This window comes from Saccopteryx bilineata, chromosome 2, assembly GCF_036850765.1.
Source record: "Saccopteryx bilineata isolate mSacBil1 chromosome 2, mSacBil1_pri_phased_curated, whole genome shotgun sequence".
Lineage (NCBI taxonomy): Eukaryota > Metazoa > Chordata > Mammalia > Chiroptera > Emballonuridae > Saccopteryx > Saccopteryx bilineata.
Window position 1 is genome coordinate 272,713,952 of NC_089491.1, and position 23,843 is coordinate 272,737,794.

The 23,843-nt window shown below is 54.0% G+C and overlaps 1 protein-coding gene across 9 annotated transcripts in view; it reads right to left on the bottom strand.

Moving 5' to 3' along the window:
* Positions 1 to 23,843, bottom strand: part of PITPNM2 (phosphatidylinositol transfer protein membrane associated 2) — a 139,218-nt gene that overhangs the window by 48,382 nt on the left and 66,993 nt on the right. Inside the window, exon 1 of one of the 9 annotated variants that reach the window (XM_066260705.1) lies at positions 4,419 to 4,543. The exons of the other annotated variants lie outside the window; for them this stretch is intronic. The gene's annotated coding sequence lies outside the window, so the exon portion shown is untranslated. Of the gene's footprint in view, positions 1 to 4,418; positions 4,544 to 23,843 lie in introns of those variants that run through there. 9 annotated transcript variants of the gene reach the window in all.

The following is a 23,843-nucleotide window of genomic DNA, read 5'->3' on the forward strand; positions in this document are numbered from 1 at the left end:
TCCCGACCGCTCGGGCGGGAGGACAAAGCCTGGGCACCCCCGCCGTCACCGACATTGCAGGGTAGGCGATGCATCTCATCGCAAAGAATGCTCGGTGCGCCAAGCCGGGGATGACTGCCAAGCCACTGCAGGACTTGTCATCAGACCCCGCGGGGCAGTGGCCACCTGGGGGCACCACAGAGCCTGCTGCTTGCTCTGCAGGACTGGGAATGGCGGTGGTGGTGGTGGGGGGGGCAGGGCCCTTAGAAAATGCTCAAGGGTTCTGTACCGTGTTTTCTGTAACCCCCCCAACCCAAACAGCACCAGAGAGGCTTTTTATCCCTATGGTGCAGAGAGGAAAGCAAACCCTGAGAGGGCTGGCATCCTGCTCGAGGGCAGCCACAGCCCGGGGCGATCGGCACCCAGGTCTCATGACTCTTACACCATTAGCAAGCTTGCGGGCTCCGGCCTGGCTTGTTAGGGAAAAGGGGAGGGGAGCTTTGCTACGAGGACACTACAACGGAGGCCTAGAGCCTCTCAGACTGAGGTATGAGGGCGCCAGCCGGAACACCCCCTCTGGGGACCCTACTGGTCACCGCCACTGTGACCATCACCACACTGGCTTTAGGGGGGTGCTCCCCACCCTTAGCACTGAGTACAGCTCACACAGCTGATCGCCTACAAGGTTCTCGTGCTGGGGGCTCCGAGGCAGCCTATCGGCCGCCAGCTACAATTATGACTATATTTTTGTACCCCTCCCCCAAAAAGAACCTGGTGTTGAACAGCCAGTAAGTAGCCTTGTGAGGCTGACCTCAGATCTAGGGGGGCACAAGACCCATGTTGGCGTTTCAGGAGACATGTCCCTAGCTCACCCTCTTTTACCCACCCTACTCATGGCACCCCAAGGCTCTGCGCCCTCACAGCTCCTTCTGCAGAAGCCACAGCCCAGTGGGCACAGGCCCAGCATATTCTAGCTGGCAGAGTGCAGCATTAAACTCTCTAGCTCAGGGAAACTGCCCACAGCACCCGGTAGTCCTTAAAACCACGGTTCCCAAAATTGCAAGACTTCGGGAACCAACGGAAGTGATACTGAAAGATACTGACCCAGAGCAGCCAAAGGGCCGGAGCTGTTGCCCCAGGCCCTCCCTGCAGCCCATGAGGAGGTCGCACAAGAGACACTGTCCCTCCCCCCACGTCGTCCTGCCCCTCCTGGACACCTCCCCAGGGTCTCAGCACACCCTGCACCCCGACACACGGGGAACCAGACTTCCTGCTGGGTCCCTTGACGTATAAATCCTTTCCATCATTTCACACACGCAGGCAACGTGAATAAATGATGAGTTATTTAAGCCTTACAACTGCCTCGAGGTAGAAGATATATTACCCCCATTTATCTATTTATTTTATCGAGACGGAACCCACACACCACGCCACTGCCCCTCTTGAAGTGTAGAAGTTCGTGGTTTTAATATCTTTACAGAGTTGTGTAACCACCACCACCATCTGATTCTAGAACATTTCCTCACCCTAAAAGGCAACACCACGCTCATTAGCACTCACACTGTTTACACACACACACACACACACACACACACCCCAGCCCAGGGTCCCCTGATACTCATTAATCTACCTTCTGTCTCCATGGATTTGCTTACTCTGGACATTTTCATTTAAATGGAATCATATAGCCTGGCCAGGTGGTGGCGCAGTGGATAGAGTGTTGGACTGGGACACAGAGGACCCAGTTTTGAAACCTTGAGGTCGCCAGCTTGAGTGTGGGCTCATAAACATGACCCCATGGTCACTGGCTTGAAGCCCAAGGTCACTGGCTTGAGCAAGGGGTCACTTGCTCTGCTGTAGCCCCCTTGCCCCCAGTCAAGGCACATATGAGAAAGCAATCAATGAACAACTAAGGTGCCACAACGAAGAACTGATGCTTCTCATTTCTCTCCCTTCCTGTCTGTCTGTCCCTATCTGTCCCTCTCTCTGTCTCTGTCACAAAACAAACAAACAAACAAATAAATAAATAATAAATGGAATCATATGATGATATGTGTCCCATTTTTGTGTGTCTGGCTTCTCTCACTCTGCATCGTATTTTCAAGGTTAATCCATGTTCTAGTGTGTCAGCACGCCATTCCTTTTCATGGCCAGATAATATCCCACTGCATGGCTGTTAGGCCCATTTTTATAGCTGGGGAAACTAGGGCTCTGGTTCATTAAGGTGCCCTATCCCTCCCAGGTCACTCAGTAAGTGCTGGAATCTCTAAGGTTTATCTCGCTGTGCAGCTGGAACAGACGTACTACCTTAAGAACTGAACAACCATCATTTAAATTTATATCAATTTATATGTACTTACACCCTCTGGCATTGATCACAGGATTTTATGGCTTACACATGCTTTTAGCTTCAAACTCTTGCTTTTTTTTTTTCCTCTTTCCCAGGTCAATCCTACAGGGTAGAAAAGGCAAGTGTGCTCATTTTAGAAGAAATAAAAAATGCAAGGGGTGTGTTCAAAGCTAGAGATATTTATCGACGGATGAACGGTGGCTGCGTCCGAATCCGAGTACATTGAGAGTGCACGGGATGTCTTTAACACTTTTCCACAAAGGGGCACGGTATGGAGAAATACTTTTATTTGTTTGTTTTTCTCTTTCATATTATTTTGCAGTGAGTGCAAACCTTGGAACGTAGGGACAGCTCCACATACACCCCATTCAAGAGTGACTTCTTGGTATTATCATCATGTTTCCAACTGATCTTGGGAATACAGGTTGATATTTCTTTAAAAATACAGACTCCTGAGTTCCATTCCAGCCCAAGTTGACTGCATGGCTGAGGGTGGGGTGGGCCTGAGAATATGTATTTTTATTGACTGATTTTAGAGAGAGAGGAAGGGAGAGAGACAGACAGACAGAGACAGGAGCATAGATCTGTTCCTGTATGTGCCCTGACCTGGGATCGAACCTGCAACCTCTGTGCTTTGGGGTGATGCTCCAACCAACTGAGCTATCTGGCCAGGACATGGGAATATGTATTTTTAACCTGTTCCCTCAGTGGCTCTAAGGAACAGAAAAGTGCCTGGAGGCTAAAAATCTCAACTCCATAACCAGACAAATAAGGTCCTTAAATTCTGGTTCCAACAAGAAATCTTTTACTGGGGCCGCTCTGAATTCCATGTACTCAACGGTGTTTAATAAGCCAGATTTCAGGCTCTGTGCCACGTGCTGGGGTCCAGGGGACCAAGACAGAGTCCTTGCAGTCTCCTTGGGAAGACAGCATTGCGTGAGTCACCTAAGACCTGACAGGGAATATTATTCAACTTTATAAAGGAAGGAGATTCTGCCTGACTGCTGATGGTGCAGTAGATAAAGCATCGGACCAGGATGCTGAGGACCCAGGTTCAAAACCTTGAGGTCATTGTCTTGAGCATGGGCACACCAGCTTGAGCGCAGGGTCACCAGCTTGAGCGTGGGATCACAGACATGACCCCATGGTCGCTGGCTTGAAGCCCAAGGTCGCTGGCTTGAGCAAGGGGTCACTGGCTCAGCTGGAGCCCTCCCCTCATCAAGGCACAAATGAGAAGCAATCAATGAACAACTAAAGTGCCACAACTATGAGTTGATGCTTCTTATCTCTCTCCCTTCCTGCCTGTCTGTCCCTATCTGTCCCTCTATCTCTCTCTCTCTCAAAAAAAAAAAAGGAAGAAAATTCTGACATTTGTCCCTGCCTGTCTGTCTCGTTACATGATAGCCACCTGGGCAGCTGCCTTTTCTTGGAACACGCCAAGTTAGTTTCCAATTCCAGGCTGCCGCAGTGCCCATCACATGCCCGTCCCCCCTGGCCTCAGCGCAGCCAGCTCCTGGTCATGATCCAGACCTCAGTCCAGATGCCACACACGCCCCTCTGTGAGGGAGCCTCCCACTGCCCCGCTCAAGCCCCTGGAACGATCTGACGTCCTTTCCCACACAGAGGGTGACCCCATGCCAGGGGTCTCGCCCATCACGTTCGTGGCTAGGAGAGCACCTGGCTCGATGAAATGAGAATGAACTTGTCCAATTCATCTTTTTTGTCAGAGCAGGTCCCAGGGAGCTGGGACCTGGTGCTCTGTAGGGACTCAAGAAGGTCTGCTTGCCAAACGATCCCCAAACCCACCCCCAGGCAGATAACGGGGCCCCAGCAGCCAAAGTGCTAATTACAAACTGCTCTGTTTGCTGTTCCTCAGAGCAGCTAACTAAAGGATCCGCCAAGAACAGCGCACCCTCCCTGCCGCGTCCCCGGAATAACAAACCTGCTTCTTGACAGTGTCTGTGACTCAGTCTGTTCGCGGAGCCAGACTGCCCCCACCCCCTGCCGCTGCCACCCGAGAGCGTGTGTAGGGGCATAAACCCCAGACAGACAGACAGAGTTAGGCAAAGGGCTGCATGCTGTTACTTACGGCGGGGCGGGGCCCCGAATGAGATAGGGCCGTGCAGGGTGGCCCAGAGGACCTTGGAGTAGCTGTCACCCCCTCTCAGATGCTCACGACTTACAGTTTATCACACTCAGAAAGTCGGAAAGTCGGTGCTTAGAAACAGCCAGGCGGCAAGAAGAAGCCCAGAGGGGCTGAGTCACTTGATAAAGTCAACTCAGAGAGTCAAGGACAGAAGGCACTAGAATCCACACGTGATGGCCCATAATCCAGGGCCTGGGTAAGCAAATCTCCGGGTGCCTCAGGCCACCAACAATTGGCTCCAAATGTTCCACTCTGCAGGGAGCAAGCAGGACAAGCCGGATCCTGGGCCAAAAAGCCCAGCCCGTGTTCCCAGGAGGCTGTGTGAACATGTACATTCACGTGTCTGTACAACTCTGTCCAGGTTTTGCTCAGCCGCCCCTCCCCCTTCCTCCAGGGCTGTCGGGGAATGCGACATGTCTACAAAGTTTCCCAGGTAACCAGTCCTTCTTTATGGAGTTATTAACTTCCCTTCATTGCCCCATAAAATCTTCTAGCCAAGGATGGGTGCAGTCCTTGTCCAGGGAGGGAGAGAAGGAGGGAATGAAAAAAACAACAACAACACAAAGGAAACATAAACACTGATCAAACTGGGAAAACCCCACGGGCGCCTCACTTGGGAAGAGGGGACTGGGTTGCCTCCTTCAGCTGTGTGCACCCAACACCAGAAGGCGCCGTTCTTACGAGATACACTCCCGATAAGCTCCCTTGAGTTGGGCAGCGAATGGAAAGGGCCCCGTCTCCTTAGGGACAATGTTTTCAATAGTCCCACACTGTCACCTTATCCTAGCACGGGACCCCTCTGCCCTCCGGCACTGCCCACCGGGAACTCATGGGTAGGAAGACCTGCCCACTGTTGGAAAAGGAGTCAAGGTGAAGGATTTGGCATCCATCTCCCCGCATCACTGTGGGGGTTGGGCTGGAACCTCGCTCTCAGCCCCAGGACCCGAGGGAAGAATTAAGCATCTTTTCTTTTTTAAAGATTTTATTTATTTATTTTAGAGAGGTGGGGGGAAAGAGAAAGAAAGACATAGAGAAGGGAGGAGGAGCAGGAAGCATCAACTCCTGTACGGGCCTTGACCAGGCAAGCCAGGGGTTTCGAACCAACGACCTCAGGGTTCCAGGTCGACACTTTTATCCACTGTGCCACCACATGTCAGGCTAAGCATCTTTCCTGAACTGATGGCATCTCATGTATTGAGTCTCCAATCTTCTCTCCCCTCATCCACACTCCGCTCCCTTCCTGCCTCTTCGTTCTCCATCAGTTCTGGGAAAAATTCTCAGTGACCATCTCTTCAAACCTGGCCCCGGGCTCATTTCTCTCTGGAAATCTAATTAGAGGCATGTTAGGTGACCTTCGGCACGTGGCTTGTCCTCTCCACGGTGGCCTGGTCTTCCCAGTGTTCTGTTCTGGCCATCTAGTCCCTAATCCTTCCTTCGGGGCTGGCTGTGCGTCCTATAAAAATTCTGTTCGGTTCTTTTTACAGATCTGCTTCGTCATTTTTTTTTTTTATGTCTTTTTGTTCCCTGCATACATCAGCAACCTGGATTTTTTATTTATTCAAATGCAGCCAACAGAGTTATTTGATCAACGATGCCTCATCGAGTTGTAACCTGAAGTTCAGAGGGTCCGTTTTGGCTGTCAATGGTCCACGCTGGCTCGGGCAGGCTCAGTGCACCTTATCTGCCTGCCCTTCCGCTTGGTTATTTTTGACTCTGAACGGCTCATTTTCTGTGGAGGTTATTTGTAGAAATCCTTGGAGACTCAGGACAGGGTCTGTTCCCCCCCCTCTCCCCGGGAGAAGATCTATATTTGCTTTGCTGAGAGCCATCTGAGATGCCCTTAGATTCCTAGCTGGTGGTTCTCTGGACACCCTTCTCCTTCTTCTCTTCTTTCTCCCAAATACACGGCCAGGATATTAGTTTCCTGGGGCTGATCTCACAGAGGACCACCAACCGGGTGGCTTGAAGCAACTCAAGTGTGTCCTCTCATAGTACTAGAAGCCAGAAGTCCAAAGTCTGGTGCCTTGGTAGGGTCAGTACCTGTTCCGTGGCTCTCCTCTCCTGGCTGCCGGAGGCAGAGGCGGAGGCAGTCCTCGGTGGTCCTTGATTTGCATTCCCCTGATGTTGCATGGTATTCTGTGTGTCTCCAGGTCCCTGTGTCCTCACATAACCTTATTATAACCCTACCTATCACTGGCTTCAGGGCCCACCCTATGCCTGTAGGACCCCACTGTAACTTGATCACATCTGCAAAGACCTTCTGTCCAAAGAAGGTCACATTGACAGGTCCCGGGAGGGTTAGGACATGAACACATCCCTTGGGCAGACACAATTCAGAGCACACTCTCGTCATTAGGTTGTAACCTCTCTCTGAGCAGCGCAGAACTCACGAGCTCTAAGTTTTCCCCTCAGCCATCTGCTGTGTCCACTGCAGCACGCCACCTTCTGTGTCCCTAGTCACAGGGTCTTCCTTCTGTCACTCCCATAAAAGAGGACAGTGCTGCATCTGTCAGGCAATGTTGACAATCTCATCAGGAGGGAAATGTCCACTTTGCTTCTTCCTGTCCCTGGTGGTCCTTTGAGAGCTTTGATGACCAGGGCAGGGACAGAAGGTACCACCGCCGTCTGGGCCTTTCTCTTCCAGACGGTCAGTTCACGGTCATCCTCAGACCCTTCCAATCACAGCTGGCTTTGGCCGATGTCATCACCAACCTTTTTTTGGAGACAGGCCCGGGGAGGGATGGGGGTGGGGCGCCGGTCTTGGGGGCCAAGGCAGATGTGGCACTGACTTCTCCCCACTGGTGCCCCTCAGGTACACGACTTTGATCTCACTGGGGCTGAACTTCCCCGGCACGCGGAGGCGGCTGGTGCTGGTGAGCTCGGATTCAGGACCACCGAAGAAAGATGCACCGAAGCCTCCTCTGAGGCGAAAGTCTGACTTCATTTTAAATTCTGTCTTGTTTCTTTCTTTGAGTTTATTTTTCTAGCTTCTTGAAGTGAAAGCTAAGCTGGATAATTTTTACTTGTCTCTTAAATGAATGTAGAGTGATGAATTTTCCCTGAGCAGTGATCTGGCTTCGTCACATGAGTTTTCATACACAGTGCTCTTAAAAACCACCACTCCTTCCAAATACTGCAGTTTAAAATGTTCACTTTGACATTCTCATTTAACCTGAGAGTGATTTAGTTTTTTGTACCTAATGTGTTGTTCTTGAAGATTTTTTTAGCGAAGCTTGACTGGGCAGTGGTACAGTGGATAGAGCATTGGCCTGGGTGCTGAGGACCCAAGTTCAAAATCCCAGGGTCACTGGCTTGAGCCCAAGGTCGCTAGATTGAGCAGGAAAGCCCCCAGTCAAGGCACACATAAGAAAGCAATCAATGAACAACTAAGGTGCTGCAACTATGAGTTGATGCTTCTCATCTCTCTCTCTCTCTCTTCCTATCTGTCTGTCTGTCTTTCTCTCTCAAAAAGAAAAAAGAAAAAATGATTTTTCTAGTGAAAATTTCATTGAGATCATTGTAAATTCACATGTAGTTGCAAGAAATAACAGAGAAATCCGTTGTACACTATTCAGTGCCCTATCCTCTACGGTAACAGTTTATAAAACTTGAATATGGCAACCAGGATATGGACAATGATACCATGTACAGATTCAGTCACACTCCCCCAGTTTTACTGGCGCCCATCTGTGTGTGTGGAGTACATACCTATTCAGTTCTGTGTTACCTCTTGGGTACATTTCTGTGTCTGCTACAGGAGCTATCTCGGAGATTTTTAAAGCCTACTTTGTTAATCTACATTTGCCATGTTTTTCCCACTCACAACATCATCAATTTTTATTCAATGCAGTTGGAGCTATATTGTTCAAAATAGAGCACCCACGGCTTTTAACTTCCAGGCAAAATATTCCTTTTATCAGTTTGAACCATACTTTTCCACCTAAAATAGTTTTTGCTTCTGGTTCTCTTTGATCTGGTTCTGATATTACTCTATCTGCTTTTGTTGCTGTGTTTGTTAGGGATTTCTTTCCTTGTCCTTTTATTTTCATACGCCTTAAGCCATCTCCATGATTTTCAGTCTCATTTAAACAGAGTCCCATTAAAAACTTATTTTAAGACTACCTTCTCATTAGTGAATTTAACTTGTTCACATTTATTCTTTACTTAACTGATGTTTAGACTAATTCCCTACCATTTTCTATTTACCATAGCTATTTCTTTTCATCTTCTGTGCCCTTTACTGAATTCTTTTTGTTTTGTTAGATATGTCGTTTCTTTTTCCTTCCTATAATAAGTTGAATGTTATGTTTGTTTCAGTTTTCTAGAGCAGGGATCAGCCAACTTTTTCCATAAAGGGCCACATTGTAAATACTTCAGGCTTTGCGGGCTACACACAGTCTCTGCTGCAAGTACTTGGCTGTGCCGCCACAGAAAATATAGTAACAAACACGTCTCAATAAAACTTTATTTACACAAACAGATGGTGGGCTGGATCTGACCTGTAGGCCACACGGTGCTGGTTGCTCCTGCTCCAGTGACAATCTTTCAATCTTTACATACATATTTAAACGTATCATTCTCTATAGAGTGCCTGGCTTTATTTATTTATTTATTTTTCCTTAAGTGAGAAGCGGGGAGGCAAAAAGACAGACTCCCCAGGATGCGCCCGAACCAGGATCTGCCAGGCAAGTTCCCTATGGGGTGATGCTCTGCCCCTCTGGGGCTGTTGCTCCATTGCTTGGCAACTGAGCCATTTTAGCACCTGAGCCTGAGGCCACGGAGGCATCCTCAGTGCCCGGGGCCAACTTGCTCCAACCGAGCCATGGCTGTGGGAGGAGTAGGGAGAGAGACAGCAAGAGAGAGAGAGAGAGAGAGAGAGAGAGAAGGGAGAGGGGGAGGGGTGGAGGAGCAGACGTTGCTTCTCCTGTGTGCCCTGACTGGGAATAGAACCTGGGACATCCACATGCTGGGCCAAAGCTCTACCCCTGAGCCAATCAGCCAGGGCTAGAGTGCCTAGCTTTAAAAGCATTTTTATTTATTTATTTATTCATTTTAGAGAGGAGAGGGAGAGAGAGGAGAGACAGAGAGAGAGAAGGGGGGAGAGGAGCTAGAAGCATCAACTCCCATATGCGCCTTGACCAGGCAAGCCCAGGGTTTCGAACCGGCGACCTCAGCATTTCCAGGTTGATGTTTTATCCACTGCGCCACCACAGGTCAGGCCTAGAGTGCCTAGCTTTAATAAGGGTCTAACCTTCCCTAATAGGAGAGGAGTTGTATTTTCTCTACTTCCTTATTTATCCCCCAAATTGTAGGTCACTCCAGAACCACATCCTGCTCCTTGTCATATCAAGGCTTAGGACACACCTAGAAACCTCTCTTCCTCCTGGGTACAATTTGGCCATTGTTTCCTATTTCATCCTAATCCCATATTTCACTCCCTCTTGTGGGATTTCTTATGTACTAAAGGCACGCCTTTGCCCACGTGGATGTTGAATAATACTTGTTCAATCGTTCCAAGGGATACGAACTAGGAAGAGAAGGCTGTGGCATGCTTTCAATCTGAAAACTGTGTTCTCAGCCCTGCTCAAATTTCCAGGGACTTTTTAAAAGGTGGAGCCAAAGAGAACGTGAGGTGGTTCTGCAACCTGGAGCAAAGGCAGGAAGCTGCCAACAGCCCTGTCCCCTCTCTGTGGCCAGGTGGGGACACCCGAATGAGTGCCAGGGCACATCCTGGTGGCATTTGGACCTGCAAGTCTGGCCGCTGAGGCTGCTGCCCCACCCTTCCTCCCATGGTGGCAGGAGCACTCCGCACTCCGGGCAGGTCCCCTTTTTGTTGGAGTGAACACAGATTGGACCTCTGTGACTCACAACCAGGAAGCCCTGACCGAATGTGGGACGAAGTATGACTTTGACCAGAGTCTGTGTGTTATTCCCTTGCTGAGAAAACCGTTTTCTCTCTCGAAGGGTAAAAAGATCCATTTCACTCTACCCCCAAGGTCAAAAAACGATGAAAGGTTCCAGATCAGCAGAGGTGATTTCCCTAACTCGAATCATTCTGAAATCTCACAGTGCACCCTCTGAGTCCACAGGCGTCGTGGGAGTTGATCCGATAGGAGAAGGACGCGGCTGGTTGAGGTCAGAAGGTGGACGCAGGGTGACACTGTGTTCTGGACACACGTTACCCTTCTGTCAAGCGGAGACTTTACCATGAAATATGGGCACGTTCTGTGAATCTGGGGGTGGCCCTGGGCTTCCAACCAATCTGGGTCCACCTGCCCAGGGCCTGGAGCCACCTCGACGGCTTCCAGGAAGGAGGCCACGCCACCAGCTCTGCCTACACGGCATGTAGGGCGCAGCGCCACGCGAGCTTGGTGCTAAACAGACACCATACTTGGGATTAAAATAAAACCCAGCTCGGTGACATCCTGACGCAGCTTAGGGGGAACAGCAGGCTCCTGTGTACACACTGTCCCGCTCTGCACGCCTGTTTGTAAATTCATCACACGCCCGCAGACTCCGCTCAGATTCCCACGTTTCTGAACCAACTCTGAGGGGAGCTCGGGCCATGGGATCTTCTCCGGCAGACCTGAGTGGGTGGATGCTCTCCTTCCTGCCTGGCTCCTAAGCCCCCTCCCTTCTTCTTGCTCCTCTCTCCCGCAGCAGCATTCAGGGAGGGGGCTTCCCGGGGCCTTGTCTAAAAGTGTCCCCAGTATACGACTGATAGGATGGTTTTAAGACAGGTAGGCACACGCTTGTAAGATGTTAGTGGAAACGGTGCGGAAGCCAAATTAAAAGAAACAGAGAGGGGGCCATTAGGTAATTAGGCGTTCCCACCCCCACCAGCCACAAAGGTGGGTAGGTCCCTCCTCCCTCTGGGCCTCTCCCCTGTGATAGGAACCTCTCTTCACTCTGCTCCCGGGCCCACCCGGCTCCTGGAACACTTCCTGGTCCTGAGCCCCAGGGAGCGTTCCTGAGTCCTAAGTCAGCTCTGTGGGCCCCAGGACTGAGTCCCTAGGACCCGGCCCTGAGGTCAGGGCGGTGGCGGAAGGTCAGCGGAAAGGACGTCAGGCTGAGCGCGGCCACTTGTAAGGGTCACATAACTCTGGCCTCAGTTTACCCATCTGGGAAGGAGAGCAAAGCCCAAGAGCGGGGGCTCTCCGGCAGGGCTGGGTGCCCACAGGGGAGGCGCGGAGGCTAGTCGCTCACGCTCAGGTTGCCTGGGAGACAAACTCTTCTATTTAGAGCTGCCCCAGAGAGCACTGTGTCAGCATCCTACTGTGAAGTCTTCACCTGAGCAGACAGATACGGGGACGGTGCTACCATGGGGATGGTGCCACCACAGCCACGCACCCTGGAGGTGCCTTTGAGGGCGTGGGTCAGGTGCTCTGCTTCTCCTGACAGCACCGAGAGGCTCGGGACCAGACTGCCACCTCCTTTCAACAGACCTAAAGTGTGGAAATATTGAACTGCCCTGCCCTCCTCTTCCAGCAAGCCCCCACCCTGGGTTGACGGAGGAAGGCTCACAGTCCTTTTGCTCTCTCCAGCCCCCTGTGACAGGGACACTACCCTCCCCAGCCTCGGGCCAGGACCTGGGGTAACCGCGTACAACCTGAGCCTGGGATCTGGTTCTTTCCGTGCTCAGCCCAATCGGAGGGGTCACGTGCACTTGGTGTTCCCCCAGGATTTCATTAAGAATGAAGCCAGTGATCAGACAGTGGGACCTGCCCTAAAGTTTCCCTAGAGGGCTTTGTAGTTCCCAGAGTTCCCTGCCCACTGAGGTCCGGCCTCTGGCCTTGAATGGGGACGGACCGCTCAGGTGTGGACTGAAGTCACTGCTTGTCTTGAACAAGCTAGAGCGCTTGGAAACCTCAGATCCCAAATGGGGAAAAGTGTGTGTGTGGGGTGTGTGTGTGTGTGTGTGTGTGTGTGTGTCCATACTCCTAATGGGAACACTGGGAAGAGCAAAGGAAGGAATGTTCCTAAGAGTACAAGTGGTACCATGAATCTCTCACCCTATAAATATTTATGAAGTGCCCTAGACAGACCCTGTGTAAATCAGGGAGGGGAGGGAGGCAAGACCAGTGGATTCTAGGGCTTCTCTCCGTCTCCACAGGCAATGGGCCCACATGCTCAGGCTGGGGTGCCCGGGGTCCATCGAAGTCATGGGCACTGGAGGTGACAGAGCCCAGACTCCTGGATGCTGGGCTAATGCGGCAAGCCCAGCAGGCTTCCCACCCCCATCCAGGGCAGAGGAACAAGCCCACCCCTCACCCCCACCCCGCCTATGGAGGAGCAAGAGGGTTAGCAGCAGAGCCATCTGGCTTGTCCTGAATTACTAACCACAGCCAGGAGGGGCAGGCATTCCCCGGGGCAGAGGTGGGAACCAGGTGTGGCTGTCCTCACCCCCCACGCTATCTCCCACGCCCCATTCCTGGTATCAGGGAGGGGGCGGGGACCCTTCGGCTGCACAGACCCAAGGGATCCAGAGGCTCAGATGTGACCTTCGGGTAGCTGGGCAGCGAACACCACACCACACCTCAGTCCCAAGCTTTTATTCCTCAAAGCAGTTAGGAACCGATACCCCTCATTCCTCCCTTTGGGGCATTTTGTGGAAGAGTGAACCGAGGCCAGAGACCAGGTCAGGATGGGACCAGGTCCCCAAGCACCGCTTGCAGCCCCTCCACCTGGATCCCACATCACCGCCCACAACCAAGGTCTCTCTCCTGTTGTCTCTGTCCCCTCTCAGCTGGGGTTCAGGCGCTGTTGGCTCTCTCTCGGGTACCAGGATAGCTTCTGATTGGCCTCCACGCTTCCGGGCTGGATACCTCCCCACTGCCCCCCCCAAGCCCTCCTTCCAGGGTCGTCAGAATGCATCTGACCGCACTGGTCAGCTCCCTCCAAGACCACACCCTGCTCGTGATCTCTCAGGTCCCTCCCTGGCTCCCTCCACCCTTCTCACTGTTCCCTGAAGCCACCTCAGGTCCCAGCTCCGAAGCCCCCAAGGACAGCGATCCATCTTCTATCAGTCCCAGCGTTTGGCGCCCGGCGGGAGCCCCTCACGGCTGCCTGTGGTGCTGGCTGAGACACACGCTTGCTGTGCCTTCTGTGGAACAAGCCCTTCCCCACCTGGCCTGCCTGGCAAATGCCCAAAGCATCCTTAAAACTTAAGCTGAAACGAACCAGCAAGCACTCCGCCAGCCCCCCACCCCCAGCTCACACCGCTGTCTGTCCCCAAACCACGAGGCTCCTACAAGGCAATGCCCACTCTGGCTCATCTTTATGTCCTCCTTTCTCATCTTTCTGTCCTTGGAAAGGATACTTAAAACTCTGAGCCTCAGTTTACCCATCTGTAAAGGGGGGGACAGTAATACAGACTTTCAATGAGGGGGTCAGATGTTAGTTTGCAGAGCACCCCACGCAATGGCAATGGAGACATTTTCTATCACCTGCAGTGATATTTAAATGATCTCATTGCTGGCTACCACTGGGGGCTGGGTGTTGGGGGTGCTGTGGTGACTCCACTCCTTTAGCTCTGGGAATCTCAGGAGAGAGGCACTGTCCACTGTCGGGGGGGCTGGAGGCAGATGCTATTTGTAACTGGGACAAAAGGAGTGACCTTACCCTCGGGCCAGATGTTTTTAAGAATTCAGAATGACCCACACTTTCAGTGGGTAATACTCCGCATTTTTCAGCAGCATCCAATAATCAAATGCAACATTTCTGCCGCGAACTACGTGGAACAGAGAATACATAAAGGCTATAAATAGCGTCGCCCGGGCTATAAATAGCCTCACCTCAGTTCAGGCGGGATTTTGCTGCCAAGTGAGTTATGAAAAAGCATTTGGTTTTCAGAGCTCCCAGGGTTTAGGAATGGAGGGTGAGGGACTGTGGCTCGAGCGTGTCAGCGTTCTCAGCGCGTGCTGGGAAATGACCGTACGTCCGCCCTGGTGCGTCCCACAGCCGATGTGGTCCAGATGGGGGTGTCACACGCACCTGCTCCTAAAAACTCGCCCGGCCCTGACCCAGGGGACACAGCACACGATGAGTCACAGAGCAGAACCCAGCACGCACATAAACACAGACGGCAATGCGTGCAGATTCGACTGCACCAGCCACGGGCACAGAGACCAGCAATGGCAGAAACCCAGCTGCGGGGATGGGGGCCAGGCCTGTGCAGCCTCCAGCGGCCACAGACACCTGCTCAGGCCAACTCCTGCCCCCTCTTGTCCCCTGGCCTGCACCTAGACAAGGAGGAAAAGACAGGAATGAGGGGCCGGGTTGGGCTTGGTAGCCAGTGGTTTCCCACTCTCTGGAGCCTGAAGGGGCAACAAGAACGCTCAGCGGATTGGAGGAGAGTGCTGGCACCGCCACGTAGGAGCTGGTGGCCTTGGGTGGGTGGCCTGACCCCCTCACGCAGCTCTGTCCCTTCACCTGCAAAGTCTGAATAACTAACTGGGCATCACTGGGTTTTGAGAAAAGCATGAAGGTGCCCCCCCCCAGGCCTGGTGCTTGGGAAATGCTGACCGTTCGGTGACATTGCTACAATATAAAAAGGGGGGTGCAAAGGGGCAGCCCCTTCAGTTTTAGAAATGCCCTCACGCCCCCCCAGGACTCTGTCTTGAGGTAGGGCCCCTCATGGGTTCTACACCAGGTCCCCTGTGCGGATGTAGACAGAACTTAAGACAGAACCTTCCGGTGGCTCTGGCTGCCATGGGCAGTCCCCAAGAGAAGGGGTTCAGGGTCTGGAGGGCAAAACCTCGAGCAGGAACAGGCTCACCCTGGAGGAGGGGAGCAGGACATCAAAGGCGGAACGCAGGCTTTGGGGGGGACCAGGGTTCCCATCACACTGCACCCTCCACTTGGTCTTGGCGAGTGACTCAAAACTCTCAGAACCTCAGTTCTTATGTGTACAAAAGTGGGTCCAAGGCCATGTGTGTGTGTATCCCATAGGGCATTCGGGGGGAATGAATTAAGAGGTAACGAATTTGCAAAGTGACCAGCAAACGAGGCCTGAGGAGTGGCAGGGCTGCCCTGGTTTCTATGGCGATGGCGGTGGCGATGAGGATGGCTCACAGCCCTGCTCGGGGGCGTCGGTTTGAGCTGCACCCTCACACTCAAAACAGGTTTGGAAGAAATAAGTCATCAACACTGTCACCAACCTGTGAGGCCTCTGTCCCCACAATCACACAAGGCAGGTAGGCATATGTGCTTGCCCCATTTCCAACCAGAAAACTGAAGCCAAAGAGAACGCTGGGGCCATGGTCAAGGTGTGGGGCCAGTCAGTCAGAGGGAGGGAATGAGAACCCTTGACTCCAGGGTCAGGGCTACACCAAACCCATCCTAGCCAGCACCCCAAAGTCGGCAGCCGGCAGCTGCCTCTTGGCACTCTCTGGGGGCGTGTGGTGGCCCGTGCTGGGGAAGGTTCAGGGTAGAAGAGCCCAAGGGGAGGGGAAGAAGAGGGGGCAGCTGGGGTGCTGGGAACCGAATCCCCCCGCAAGGCCCCAGCCCGCTGCACACAGTCTGGCTCCTCTGTCTTTGGCGGGGAGCCTGGGGCTATTTTGGGAAAGCTTTCTGCACACAGCCTGCCACTTCCCTGCCAGGCTCACTGGGTCAAAAACAAAACCAGCCCAGCAACAGCCCCGTGGCAACAGGGTGGGAAGTGAGCAGGCAGGGCACAGCCCAGAGCTGAACAGCAGGGTGCGGGGAGTCAGGGGGCGGTGGCAAGAGCAAGCGCAGTCCCCCGCCCTGCAAACACACACACACACACACACACACAGGCCATGAAACAAACAAAACTAGCTGGAGGCCGCACGATGCCATGGGAAACAACAGCTTTGGAACCAGACGGACCTAAGTTCGAATTCATGCTTTGTCTTGGGCAAGTCACCTAACCACTCCAGGCCTCAGTGGACTGTCGGTAGGAACACGACCCACCTCACAGGGTGGGCTGGGATTCAATGAGATGACACTGAGCTCCGGGAAGAGTACGAAGAGCCAGGCCCCATGCGAGCAGCTAACGTGAATCCCCAGCTGAGTGGCTTGTCCCTCCAACCGCTGCTTCTGACAGATGAGAGGCAAGGGCTCCCAGAAAGGAAGGGACGAGCCCACGGTGGCTCTGCAGTCAGCCCTCAGAGGAGGCCAGCAGGCTCCAGCGAGGGCCGAGGTCCTCAGCACGCCATGTCCTGGTCTTTTCTCCAGGGGGAAATGGGGCCCCTGGACAGCGATGGCCACGTGCTTGTACTGAGAGGAGGGGACGGGTGGGTAGGGCACTGGAATGACCGTCTTTCCACTGAGGCCCAGGCTCAGGTGCCTGCAGCTAATGACAGAGTAAAGGGATTAATTAAAGATGCACTGGCATCTGACGAGCCCAGGCCAGACCCTGGCCATGCGCTGGAGTCACCATAGCCAAAAGACAGAAGTGACCTGAGTGCCCACAGGGGGATGAACTGATAAACCCATGCAGCCCATCCATACTGGGAGTGTCTGAAAGAGAAAGGAACGTCTAACCCCGGAGGACGTTATGCTGAGTGCAAGAAGGCAGTCGCAAAAGGACCCGTGGGAACCCACTGATACAAGGTGCCCGGAGGGGTCAGGTCCACAGGGACAGAAAGTACAGAATGGTGGCTGCCAGGCGCAGGGGGAGGGGAGTTCATGTTTAATGGGGACAGTTTCAGCTTGGGGAAAGAAAAGAGTTCTGCGGATGGACAGTGGTGACCTCTACACAACAATGTGAATGGACTTAAAGCCATTGAACTGCATGCATAAAAATGGTTAAATAAAGGATTTTATATTATGTGTACTTTACAATTAAAAAAAAAAAAAAGGCCCTGGCCGGTTGGCTCAGCGGTAGAGCGTCAGCCTGGCGTGCGGGGGACCTGGGTTCGATTCCCGGCCAGGGCACATAGGAGAAGCGCCCATTTGCTTCTCCACCCCCCTCTTTCCTCTCTGTCTCTCTCTTCCCCTCCCGCAGCCAAGGTTCCATTGGAGCAAAGATGGCCCGGGCGCTGGGGATGGCTCCTTGGCCTCTGCCCCAGGCGCTAGAATGGCTCTGGTCGCGGCAGAGCGATGCCCCGAAGGGGCAGAGCATCGCCCCCTGGTGGGCAGAGTATCGCCGCTGGTGGGCGTGCGGGGTGGATCCCAGTCGGGCGCATGCGGGAGTCTGTCTGACTGTCTCTCTCCGTTTCCAGCTTCAGAAAAATACAAAAAAAATAAAAGAAAAGAAAAAAGAAAAAAAAGAAAAGAAAAAAAGACCAGTCTCCTTTCGGGGGTGACAAGAACTGTTCCGGAACTAGACAGAGGTACGTGATTGCACAGCATCATGAACATACTAAACGCCACTGACTTATTCGCTTTCAAATAGTTAATTCTGTAATGTGAATTATAGTTCAATAATAATTTTTTTTAAGTCCCTGACTGTGAGGCAGGGAGCTCTAGGTCCGCTGGGAGCCAGCAGGAGCTGCCTTGCCCAGGGGGACCTATTCCTGCCTGAGCAGGCGGGTCTGAGGGACGGTCACAGTGTAGGAAGGGACTAGGAGAGATGGTGAGGCCGTGCCTACAGCCAGGCAGCCGCAGGGCACGCGGTCCCGGGAATGAGGAGGGGCGGGGACCTCAGGCACGGTCAGTCACCCCTCCTTCAGCCCTGGACATCAGAAGCGTAGACACCAAACAGGTTTCACAGAGCAGTGGGACCCGTCTCATCTTTCCTTAGCCCACGGGGACACTCTGAGGGGTGGAGACACGCCTGAGGTCTATGGCAGGTCACGGCAGGGCTGGGGCCTGTGCCCTCCTTAAAGCCTCTGGCCTGGTGGTGGTGTAACGGTGTGAAGTCCAACATCAACAACAAGGTGTGTTCAGCGCATCTGCAGGGACGGGTTCTGGACACACACACAGACAAAGGCGCTGGCGGGAGCCGAGCGTCGAGGTGCCGACTGGACCACGTGCCTGGGTGTGAAGTGTGCAGCGAGGGCCGGGCATTCAGAGGGAGGCTGAGCAGAGCATGGGCAGAGAGCCTGCCCCCCGAAAGGTTCCCGGCCAAGGTGAGCAGGATGCACCGTTGTAAGACTGACTTTCGATGGGAGACCCAGCTGTGCAATCAATCCCCCAGGGCAGAAGAAGGGGCTGGGCTGTGCTGACCTGCACACTCACAGGCCAGCTAGAGGGTGGAGCGGGGCTCTGGGACTGGTCCTGTCACATCTCCTGGAGTGCCCTGGGATGTGTGTGTGTGTGGGGGGGTCTCTAAACTCGTTCAGTGACGGTCAGATGGGACCGTCCATCCCTCAGACAGCACAGGCTCACACCTCTCCTTACAATACCCACCCCCTGCCAGGACCACTAGGTCACCTCCCAGGATGGAAGGCTCACTCCCTACAAGAGTCTATGAGGAAGTTCTCATACTGAGCAGTTTGCCTTCCAAGGGCTCAGGAAGTTCTCATACTGAGCAGTTTGCCTTCCAAGGGCTCAACCGGGCCTCGGCTGGCTCTCCCCCAGGTCATCTTAAAGTAGGAGTCCAGGAAACATTCCTTCATCCCGGGTGACTGCTCCTGCAGACACCACTTCCTCTGCTCTGGGCCCTCTGATTCTATTAACAGAGGCAAAGCCGCCCTCACTGACAACAACAGTGCCTGAGGCTGCAAAGGCCCCAGACCTGTTTCCTGGGATGGGCTGCCAGTCCTCCCCCTCCCCACCTCCACAGCCGGTGCAGCAGATCTGCTCTTTACCTGGTGCCACTCTCTGTGCTGGGTGAGGTAGGCAGAAGAGTGTGCCCCCCAAATTGAGGGCCACCTGCAACCTCAGAATGGGACCTTCTTTGGAAATAGGGTCTTTGCAGGTGTGACATCCTGGATTGAGGGTGGACCCAAAATCCAATGACGAATGTCCTTATTAGAAGAGAGGAAAAAAAAAAAAGAAGAGAGGGCACAGGGAGACACACAGTAGGGATGGCCACGTAGAGACGGAAGCAGAGATCAGAATGACGTAGCCCCAAGAAACGAGCACACTGGGGCTTGCGACACAGGGAGGCAGGACATACCCCAAGCTGACCACCTGGACGTTACCCTGTGTCCCCCACACTCTGGGCACCTTTGCGAGAAGAGCCCACTGGCCGGCAGGGTGACAGTGACACCTGGGCAGGACTGCGCAAGCTCACCACCAGGCTGTCACCAGGGCCGCAGCCCAATTAGCTCAGGGAACTTGAGGAACTGGTGAGAATCCCTTTTGTACCTGCACTCTGGAGACACTCTAAAGGAAGCTACATGTGGAGCCCTCTGGTCTCCCTGCCCCCACCCCCGTTTCCCCATGCCAGAATCCTAATGGCCTCTCCTAGGCCCCCCACGCTGCTATGCCCCAAGCCGGCCAGCCCACCCTGCAGAGCCTGGGGGGGGTGGGCACCAGCCACAGGCAAGCGGCTGCAAACGCCCCTTCAGTGAGGTCCTAACACAGGGACTTCAGGTCTCCCTGATGAGAAATGTTTGTCCCCAACCTTTGGCTCAGCACCCCTCCCCCTACCTGTCTCCATTTTTTGAGAACCTCCCATTTGAGGAGGGTGGTGGGGAGTTGGCCAAGGCTCCCGGAAGTGTCAGGACTGAGACCAGGGTTCCCCGGGGTTCCCACAGCGGATGGAGCTCAGACTGGTCAGCATCTGCAAACCCCTGGCAGTCGACCCCCCAGCTCCGCGGGCATGGCCATACTGAGGGACAAGGTGAGGGCCCTCTGAGGACGGATCATGTCGGAGCTCCAAGTGCACTGAGACAGCTAAGTCTCACGTTTCTTAAACCGAGCCCGTCCGCAGCAGCTGCCCAACAAAGGCAGGCACCTGGCCAATATTTGTTAAAAATGGTTCGAGTCCACACTCTGTCCCAGAGCAGCTGCAGCTGGCAGGCCGGCTGACCTTGGGCAGTTCACCCAACTCCCCTGCCCCTGCATGAAGGAGACCCTGGTGGTCCACCATGACCACTCCACAAGGCCACCGGAAGACTCCACCGAGAAGCTGGGTGCGACATTCCTTGGAGACTACGAAGCCAAGCCGAATACAAGCATGCGCGCTGCGCCCGGGTGAGCTGAGGGTCCAGGGCAGCAAGACCCAGCCGGGAGGCTATGGGTGGCCTGGGGCAGGGGGCAGGAGAGTCCCCCATGGTGAGGCAGGTGGCTTCCAGAGGCTCTGCCCGCCTTCTCCCCAGCATAGTCCACTGCTCTTGGGGGTATAAATCCTGCCCCAGTCCTGCACCTACGGTAGGACGTGGGCCCAGACCCTGAACGTAATCAGTCAGTCTGTGGATGGGTCATATCAGTGAGGGCCAACCAGGCTCAGGGAGCTGGAGTGGGCAGGCCCCTGGCCCTCCGTGGGCATCAGTCCCCCAGCTCTAGCAAAGGGGTAAGAACTAGACCGTTTCCAAGGGGCCTAGAACCATCTGTGCAGTGGCTCTGTACCCTCCTGGGCCACCCAGACTGGCAAGCAGCTCAGAGGACCAGGACACTTGCCAGCCCAAGGCCGGAGTCTGTCCTGCGGCCCGCAAAGGGGTCTGAGGGGTGCAGAACTGCCCATCGGATGGAACGCCCAGCCCTAAGGAGCGCTGGGCAGCGCCTCTGTCTCGAGCTGAGCCGCAGAGAGGCAGCGGCGGCCGCTTGCAGCCCTGCCTCCTAAGTGACCTCACAGAGACCAACTGGTCCTTCAGCCTGGGCTAGTTGAAGGGGACACCCTGAAAGGCCTTCAATCAACATGCCCCTTCATGCCTTGGCCCAACCCGGACCCGACCGACTGTGGGGTGAGAGCCAGCCCTGACAAGGCCGCGACCGTGACCGTGACTGTGCTGCAGGGAAGGGGTGCCACCACATCATCAACACTGCTGTCCATGGGAAGGGGGTGGCGGGGGGCGGGGGCGGTACTGGGGACAGGAAGGAAGCTGCTGGGTGGTGATTCCAACATAAATTCTGGCCCCTGCTCCCTTTCCAGTGGCAGGAGAGGCCCCTCCTTGGTGCCGTGGCCACACCCAGCTCGGACAGCAAAACACTGTTCTCCGTGCCTCGGTTTCCCCGTCAGCAGCACCGCTCGGCCATGTGCCCTCAGGAGGCTGTAAGAGTACAGGCCTGCGTCTTCCAGGCCAAAGGCAGCTCAGTGACCATGCCTCCAGACGAAAGGCCCTCCTGGCCGCGACACCGCTCCGGCTCTCCAAGCACTCGGGAGCGTGACAAGCAGCAGCAGGCCTGGCCCCGATCCTAGGACAGCCCTTGGGTCCAGCACGGCCATTCAAAACCAGTCCTTTTCTTCAGTCCTGTCCTAGAAGAGAGCTCTGTAAAAGGATCACCCAGCCATCTCGCTCTTTCTTGGGCCACACCAGCGGCACAGGTCCCCAGTCCTCCCCAGGGAGCGCCCTGGGCCCCGAGCTCCCAGGAGGATGGCCCCCATTCTGGTTCTGTGCCGGGGAACTCAGGCTCAGGGATTAAGGGGCTTCTGCAGGTCACAGGGCCAGGGCTCAGAGCCAGGTCTTGCGGCTAACTAATGAGGTTTTGCTTTTCCTGCTACCCCAGCGCGGTCCCTCCTCACTCACCACCTCCCCTCCCAGCAGCCCAGAGTCCCGGAGTAGGGAGGGACCTCAGCCATGCAATTCCAGGGGCCCAGCAGGCAAATCAAATCAGGCGGCAGGAGAGATTTAAAATGAACTGTTCCCAGGCCTCTGTCTGCACAGCCTGACAAAGCCCATTCACAGGCACAGGTGGCAATAATGTTGTGCCCACGCCTGGAAAGCGGTGATGTGCTCGGCAAGGGCAGGGAGCGCGGGCAAAGTGAGGGCGCTGGACGGAACACCGTGCTCTGCACGCTCCATCGCTTCTGTCCACCTGGGCACTGCTCATTAGCCCTGTTGTGCAAACCAAGAAATGGAGGTTCGTGGAGGTCAAGGGGACTCTGAGGGTTCATGCCTCAGTGGGTGGCAGAGTGGGGATGAGAACAAGGTCCTGACTTGCTTTAGCCCTCTGCACCCCCAAGCTAGTGGGTGTGCCCCTAAGGGTATAAGACGCTCCCAACACTCCTCTGGGATGCTTCAGAGAGGCAATGGGGAAGTTCCTCTCACGATGGCAACAAGGTGGGGAAACTGAGGCACAGAATGAGCAGCTGCTGCAAGGGTGGATGGGACAGAGCCCATTTGGTGTGTCTGGTCCATTGATTTCCACCAAGCCCTGCTTTGCTTGGGGAAGTATGCATGGTGCAGAGCCGTGCCAGGTCTAGCCCTCCCTCCAACAACTGCTCAAGGAGAGGGGTTGGCCAAGTACTGAAGAGGCTCTGAGGGGCCCAGGCAGCAGCACAGGGCCTCAGGGCCAACATGCAGGTGCACATGCATCTGGGGGTTGGACCAACACAACACCAGTAGTCAGCCAAGAGGCCCACTTTCTCCAGGCCAGGGGCAGGCAGCAGGCTGTCCTAGGGAAGAAGAGACTCAAGCCACCAGACAGGGGCTGTGGGGCAGGCAACCCCGCCTGGTGACCCATCGCCAAGCACAGGGGGACATCCGGAAGCAGCTTGACCTCAAGGTCCTCGTGTCTACCAAGAGTGCTGCCTTGACAGAGTCTCACCAGTGGCCTAACCGGTCCCACCACAGAGCTCCCTCTCCCTCCAGGGCTGGCCGTCCATTGGCTTTGTCCACATGCCTTTTTTTTAATAAATTTTTATTAATGGTAATGGGATGACATTAATAAATCAGGGTACATATATTCAAAGAAAACATGTCTAGGTTATTTTGTCATCACCACATGCCTTTTTTGTAGGTTCCTTAAGGTCTGAACCCTCCTGTGTTGTCTCATTTATTCTATCACCTTTGGGGGAAGCACCTCAAATGCTTACATCTTTTTTTTTCCTTTCACATAATCTCTAACTTACAGAAAAATTGCACAAACAACTCAAGAGCTCTCACTCTCCATAAACCCTCTCACCAGGGTCACCACGAAAATCACCTGCTTTACCATTTGTGCGTGCTCCCTCTATCTGCATAGCCACATGCATACATATGGTCTAAAGACAGTCTCCAATGTACAGGGTTCAACTCCCGATATTTCAACCTGACAACAGTGCAAAAGCAATACGCACTCCGTGGAAACTATACATCAAATATTTAAATTCTGATCTTTCCCCTGGCTCATGATGTGTGTGGTATGAGACTCTTTCATGACGCCGGGCACTGTGAAATAGGCTTTGCGAAGGTGATTTTGCCCAAACTGTAGGCCAAAGGAAGTGTCTTAAGCACGTGTAAGGTGGGCTAGGCTCAGCTGTGATGGTTGGTGGGTTATAGGTATAGCAAAGGCACTGTGACATATGATAGCTTAGAATGGGTTTATTGGGACACAACCATGGTAAGACAGGAACATCTGTACAATTGATAC